Source organism: Teleopsis dalmanni, chromosome 1 (assembly GCF_002237135.1).
Source record: "Teleopsis dalmanni isolate 2A chromosome 1, ASM223713v2, whole genome shotgun sequence".
In the NCBI taxonomy this organism is placed as follows: domain Eukaryota; kingdom Metazoa; phylum Arthropoda; class Insecta; order Diptera; family Diopsidae; genus Teleopsis; species Teleopsis dalmanni.
The window spans coordinates 22,012,000-22,020,467 of NC_051846.1; positions in this window are offsets into that span (position 1 = coordinate 22,012,000).

Genomic DNA, 8,468 nt, shown 5'->3' on the forward strand with positions numbered 1-8,468 from the left:
ATATATCACATGAATCTCATATTGCCGATAATTTAAAGTAAAGATATATTTGAAATAATATAGTAAAATAATTTTTGGTAATTAAAAAAAAAAATTCATTTATATATATCAGATGATTCTAATAATGATTCTAATATTGTTTATAGTTTCAATAAAGCAGAGATATTGTTGAAATTATATAGTAAAATAATTTTTGCTAATTAAAAAAAAATATTTATTTATGTAACATATATCACATTATTCTCATATTGGTGATAGTTTCAATAAAGTAGAGATATTGTTGAAGTTATATAGTAAAATAATTTATGCTAATTAAAAAAAAATATTCATTTATATATATCAGGTGATTCTCATATTGTCGATAATTTAAAGTAAAGAAATAATTGAAATAATATAGTAAAATAATTTTTGGTGATCAAAAAAAAAAATTCATTTATATATATCAGATGATTCTAATAATGATTCTAATATTGTTGATAGTTTCAATAAAGCAGAGATATTGTTGAAATTATATAGTAAAATAATTTTTGCTACTTAAAAAAAAATATTCATTTATATATATCAGGTGATTCTCATATTGTCGATAATTTAAAGTAAAGATATATTTGAAATAATATAGTAAAATAATTTTTGGTGATCAAAAAAAAAAATTTCATTTTATATATTCAGGATGATTCTAATATTGTGATAGTTTCAATTAAAGCCGAGATATTGTTGACATTATTAGTAAAATAATTTTTGTTAATTAAAAAAAATATTCATTTAAATATATCAGATGATTTTAATATTGTTGATAGTTTCAATAAAGCAGAGATATTGTTGAAATTATATAGTAAATTAATTTTTGCTAATTAAAAAAAATATTTATTTATATATATCACATTATTCTCATATTGTCGATAGTTTCAATAAAGTAGAGATATAGTTGAAATAATATAATAAAATAATTTTAAAAATTTACTTACAAAATTTAAAATATAATAATTTAAAAACAGTCTAATTGGTCATTTAAATAGAAATAAAAAAAACTATAATTTATTATTTATATTTAAAAACAAATTATATTTTATTAAAATATTTTTCCGATATTTCGATTATCTTCGATTATTTAAATAATTTGTTTAGTTCTTGTATTTAGGTGAAATCATACATTTACAGGGGCAAATTTTAGAGGCGTTATGTGTTATAGGAACTTAGTTATATTTAAAATTTTCCGAAGAAATAAGTTTCTAAATTATAGAAGTTTTTTTTTATTCAATTGCTTCAGGACGCTTAGAATAGCTTATTGTTAATATTTAATATAATTTTAATTTTGCTATTTTTTTCTATATATCTAACTATCTAATTTATATATACTATATACGACATTATAAGAAAATACTACTTTTAAAAGTCTTTTCTTAACATTAGAAAATATAGTTTTAATATTTGTTTAAAAAATATTTAAAATATATTTTCTATTGTGAAGAAAAAATACTTTTAAAAGTAATATTTTCTTATGATGTCATATATAGTATATATAAATTAGATAGGTAGATATATAGATAAACATGGCAAAATTAAAATTAAATTAAATGTTATATATATATATTTTTAAAATTATTTTATATATTTTTATATATTTTATATATAAATATATATACAGAAAGAATTAATAAAATTGTTTACATTAATTAATTTTGAATATATAATAAATAATTAAAAAATTATTTATATACTTATACTTCAAAAAAAGAATCGATCAGTTATTTTTAAATATTTTACGCTCCATTGGAGTTCTATTAAATGCAAAAAAAATATGGAATGACGACAAGAATATCATTGAGTTAAGGCAAGAAAATCATGCTATACTCGACGGTTTTATATGCAACAGATTTTTTGATAACCCACATAAAATCCTTGAAACCTATAAAAAATTTTATGTTCAGTATAAAAATACATTTATTTCTGTGTATAAATTTAAGTACAGATACGAAATGCAAATCAAGTTTATAATTAGCACAAAATAATTATCAGTGAAATTAATACTTTTTTATATTTATTTTGCAATATTACAAAACATATACAAAAACATTAAATAAAAAAATAATATTATTAATATGTATAATAAAAATATTGAAGTCTCGTGATTTTCATGGTAAATGATAGGGCAGTGCTGCTTCCCTCTGAAAAAGTAACGCAGCTCTGACAATTTTGTCGTCATAAAATGGATTTGATTAAAAAAGTGTGCGTAGGTTCCAAATTTTTTTTATGGGCATAAAATTTCCTTATCATATTCGAAATTGCGTGTTAATTTAATTTCTATCAATTTTGAAATTATACATTTAATGTCAAAATTGACTACAGGAAACAATAGCGATTATGTATTTAATATGTAATAGTTTAAGCGATTATGTATGAATTGTGATATGAGAGATAAAGAATATTATTTTTAGATATATGATATTTATATTGTCATTTATTACAACTATGGATACTATGACTAAACGTGGTCTTGTTATGCCGTCAGCTTCAAATAGGTTGTTTAAGTAAATAGTTAATATGTTGTTTAGTTATTTCAAACAAAATTTATAAAAAAAGTCTTAACGCCGTATTCGCAATTAATAAATTATTGTCGAACTAATTTTATAAATACAATTCTCATGAAGTACAAATATAATATCATAGAAATACTTTCAGTTGAGAGTGACCTTATTGTTGGAATTTAATACAAAAATTGTGATTTCTTTCATTTGTTTTGCTCTTTTTTTTACTGAACTACAAATGCAGATTTTGATTGTAAATAATTATTATTAGTTTCATCTATACTAAAAAAATATGTGAATAATATTGGGATGGTCAAAACATTCCAAATTAATATATGTATATAACTTAATGCAATTCTTATTGGAAAAGAATAGATTTTTATCATTTTCAATGCGATCTATATTTATAGTAAGCTATTTACATGGGCATAAAATGTTTTTATTATATTCGCAAATATATTATATATCTACAAATATATACAAAAAATATATATATGGTATATACATATGGTATATACGTATACAGTCAAACTTCCATAAGTCGAATTTTCTATAACTCGCACTAAATAGAGTGGAACAGGGTTTAGAGAGCAAATGACATACAATTCTTTAACTCGAAGTCTTCATAAGTCGAACCTTTTCTTTGCAAATTGGTACTTCCAGTTATGGAAGTTTGACTGTATATATAGTATATATATACAAATTTTATAAATGTATTTTGCATTTTGAGAATTCTAAATTAAGAAGACTTTTAGTCAACGTTTTACACAAATAATTTTATTGAAGTAAATTTTATTAAATATTTGATATATATCTTATAAATCGTCTAATCGTTAATAATCGTATTCATCGATATATCGTCTAATTCTAAATAAAGTTTCCTTTCTTTTGTTTTATTCTGGAGTTGGTTATGGAAAATCCTTTACTCCCTTATGTGATAAATGCTAATCCATCCATTTATAAGTATCGATACTTTCAGTTACAGTACTATCGCTAGTAGTCCAAAAGCTTCATTTATGTATTAACGGGATATTCTTTATGCCCTAGGTGTGATCATGCGTGCCACCATGATTACAAATGAATGAATCGTCCTTCATCCTAATTGTATTGTTCAATCTTCCTAATCGTATCGCCCAATGGTCCATTCCAAATCGTATAATCGTCCAATCGTTTTTTTGCCTTAAAAGCGATTTTGAACAGTTAAATGAAAAACTATTAATTAAAATTTTAGAATAAATTATTTTACATATGTTACTTGTAAATATGGTATATTCGATTCAATGTTAGCAAATAGAGCACGAAAACAAGAAAGATAATAATCGTGTCAAGAAAATCACTATTTAAACTTTTTCTTTAAAAACATATCTTCGTTTACTTACTTTATTTCGCTATAACATCTTGTCATGGGATTTCGGCATGACACCTCACTCCTCTTTAAGCCTCTTTGTCTGTTTGCATGACTAATTCAGTCATGTACATCAACCGCGGTTATTGCGGGGGGAGTCAAATATCAAGGTAAATTTTTGAGGTTGCTTTACATTCTTCGTTGACGGTTGATTTTATGTGACTGGTGCCAAAGCTTGTGCACAAACCCAACTTAAAGCACTGGAGGTTTGATTTGCTGTGAGTAATATTACCTAGCAGAGACACTGGTTCACTATCAAGGGGTAACTCTTGAAGGCTGTGTGACAACTTCGATTGGGGATTGCGCTTTCCGGGGTCAATAGTAAATACAATTGATATTATAATTAAGTGCAAATAGTTGGTAAATTGCATTTTGAAAAGAATTTGCTTTCCTCATTTAGTCATAGTCTATCATTGGTGCGCTGTTCATTAGATATTTTATAGTACAATTTTATAACTACATCTATATTTCGATTTCTCTTAATCACATTTTTTATAATGACATACTATGGTACGTAATTTCATACTTAGGTCAGCTACCATTTGAAATCGGCCGTAAATGTCAAATAATTTTTTTTATTTATATTCGATTTTCAAATAAAACCATTCCCATTTTATTTGTGCACATTAAATTAATTAATTAATAAATATTCTGTAAATAATATTATTTACAATAATTTATCTAAATTTCTTCTTATAATTAAAAAATTACTTGATTAATTGTTTGTGTATGTTTATATATACTTTATCAAACATGTATATACCAGTATACATATAATTCTGAGAACTTAAGTATAAAAAATGTTAACAATTCAATATCAATTCAAGTAGAAAATCCATGTATTTTAGAAAATTTTCTACTTGGGAATCTCTTAATAAATAAATAATCTGCGAACTAATCAGTAAACTACTTAATACCAAATTAAATGGGATTGGTTTAGTTTAAACGTGTTAGCTAATGTTCTTCTGATTACTAAACAAGTTTTGTTGTTTTATAGTGCGGAACACCCAAAGAACAGTCGGTGAGTTCGGTTAACAAGTGTTAGATCTAATAAGCTCATTTATAAATTTGATTTTTACTGGAAGAATATTCTCCAATTAAACACTTAACAATAGAGTTTTATCACTTATCAAATAGAATGTTCTCTATTTTATACTGTGAAATAGCATTGTGTGGAACTATCCATAATATATGGCAATATTATTTAATTAATAACATAAAATGTAAAGTTATTTATACGATAAAATGATCTCTGATTTTCAAGTCTTTAACAGAGTTAGCGGTCTAGTTATGCAGTCTTTAAATTGTATACCAACATTTTAAAATTATAAATATGTGTTTCTAAAGACTTCCTATGGTGGATATTTGGCGATACTTAAAAAAAGCTTCGAGCCAAAAATTCACTAAATTAAAAATTAGTTCTTCTTACTCCATTTCATTATATCAGAAGGCCCTATGCTCCACTTAGGAAAGAAGGACAGCAGTAAAAAAAAAGTATATCAGTGGCATAGTCAGTATTGAACCAATGGGGAAATATTTTTTATTTTAGTATTTTGTAGTCTATTTAATGTAGATTATGTTGTGAAGAGAATACGGCACTGTATTATATAGATTTATGTTTTTCTTATTGGTAACAATTAGTTTAAATAAAATTTAATTATTAACTTATTATTGACTTATTATTAACAAGAATATTTTTAACGTAATCTTTATTAATCAGTATTTATCAGAAAGAGCACATAAACAGAAGTACGTTCATTGATATCTATAATACAACTACTGATATAAGATTTTTCTTAATACTATGTTCCCTCTGCAGCTGAATCAATTTACATATATTAATCAAATTAAGGTTTGGTTGTTTCCATTGGCACAAGTTGATTTATGCATGAGAAAGAGTGTCAAAGAGGTTTGTGATAATTCTAGAAGAGTTTTCTGTACGTCTTATTCGAATTATTGTTTTTTTGTTTAATTACATTATCTTTTATATGTGAAATATGATAAATTTCAAAAATTTCCCTTTTGGGAATTATATTTTGCTATGTTGCTTTCGCCTTTTTTGGTGTAATTTCTCTTGATTTATTCTTAATTAAGTTAAAAAGCACAAAAGCGCTTTGGGTAGTTAATTAAATTTCTTTAGTGAACGAAATCAAGTAAATTGCTTTAATGAAGGCAATGGGAACATGTTATAACTATTCTAAATTTTTATATAGAATTCACAATGTATAACTTTTACTTTTAATGAGTGTAGTTTGAAGTTTAACAGAATGAGCTTTTCTAAGAAGGATATTGAGTGATTTATATTATATTAGATATCTGATTTCTTTTAATTTTTATGTAGAATTGATGACGTATGGCTTTTGATTTCTAATGACATATATTTGTCATTGTAATTGAACAGCACTTAGACGGAATGGTTTATCCAAGCTGGGTTATTAAAGCTGAGAATGATGTTGACGTTTTTTAATTAATTTGACATAATTTTTTGGGCTATAAAAGTTAAGAATGATTATTTATTATAATTTATTATTAATACAAAGAAATTCATACAGTACTGACAAAAATTACAGAATTTTATTTAAAATTTAAATTGACAAGATCATATTTGTTATGTGTCAGGAGAATAAGGATGATGACAAGGATAATATATAACAAGATTTTCGAATTGATTCAAGATTGTTTTTTGCTTATACAGAGGACATCTTAGTATTCTAACCATAATTTTAATTAGAAAGAGATAAACCATAATTATTTCTTTCTAGTGGATAAAATTTGTTTTTGGTTTTGATAATTAAATGGAATAGCTAAGTACTGAAAGTGTTTTTGCTAACATAATATAAAAAGTAAAAACATTATTTAAATAATAGATATATATAGATAAATAGATAAATAATAGATAAATAGATATAAATATAGATATAAAAAGTAAAAAATATTATTCATTGAATTATTTATTTTTATGTATAATAATTATTAAAAAGGAAGAAAGTTGAAAATTTTAAATGTACCTGAAAAAAAATATTAAATATATATTATTGGTTTTTTTGTAATTCTACAAATATAGTAATAGATTAATAGAGTTGTAATAAAGATATATTTATGAGTGATAAAAAACAGGGTTGATACTTATAATATAATAAAAAATTCTGTGTGTTGGTGAGGTTAAGTTTAATACTGGATTGACACGAGACTTTTGTTTGTAATTTTAGCTGTCAAAAATTTTTATTTTGCGTTGAAAGCAGCAACAATTGACAGCTAAAATTATAAACAAAACTATCGTGTTAATCCAATATATAATCGCATATTTTTCCGTTGCCTTTTCAAAGGGTTTTTATTATTATTTACTTTATAGTAAAGAGAGTACGTAAGACGAATAATATTAACGTGTATAATTCTTTTTGGTTTGATGAGTATATGAAGAGTATACTATAGTATTTATCAGCAAGTGCTTTTATTGAAACAATAAGTTTGTTGTTGGATGTACTATATATCATATCTAATTTTTCTTAAAGTTATGATAAGAAGTATTATGAAGCATGACTTAAATATACTTAGTAATTTTCACTATTTAACTAAGTTATTTGATAATTATGCAGTAATAAAATAAATTAAATATTATATGTTATTGGTAGTGGATTTTAAGGTCGTTTCTACTGCATTTAAAATTTAAATTCATTTTTGCAATTGCAATTGTTGCAATAATGCAAAATTTGCTTAGCAATATTTACTCTGCTGCCTACTGCTCTGTGATAAACTTCGTTTAACCAATTTTAGCCAGATTGTATCACTGCTTTACATTCAAATTATCAGTGCCAGTATCAGTTTCTGTTTGACAATTAAAATCAGTTGCTGTTAATAAACTAATGACAAAACGTCAACGTGTCAATTATATTCGATTAAAAATTACCTTATCGTTATAATTGGATTCTGTTGTGTATAGCGGGGGTCTGATTCACACACTCCGGCAGATGTAATAAAAACTGAAAATGCTGCCTTAATAGCGTCAAACGGTCTTCAAAGTCGGTAAACACGGCATGTTTGTTAGAGACGTTCCTCAGTAAAACCGCGGCTCAATTGTGAATTTGACTTTCAATAAAAAAGTATCTTCAAGAGTGCGTGCATTTTTTAAGAGTGCGTTTTAAGAGTGTCTATAAAAATACTTATCAAGTAAGTGGGGTGTTAAGTTGTTTATTTGTTTAAATTTTTATATTGTTGTAAAGAATAAATAATTTTTTATAAATGAAACTTTTTTATATTGAGCCTTTGATTTTGAAGTGTACACCTGCTCTTGCAGGTGTTAAGGTTTTAAATTTCTGATTCGATATAGTTTCTAATCGGTAATTTTCAACATCAATATATTACAATGGTATATTAATTTAGTCATCGATTTCTTTTTATTTTATTTATTTTTTCGCACTTATCATTTTGTAATTATTAATTTAAGAATTATTATCGACCCGACGAATAAAGTTTTAAATTTTTTGCACTATTAATAGAGAAGAAAAAAAAGTTCTTGATTATTTTTGCACTAATAATAA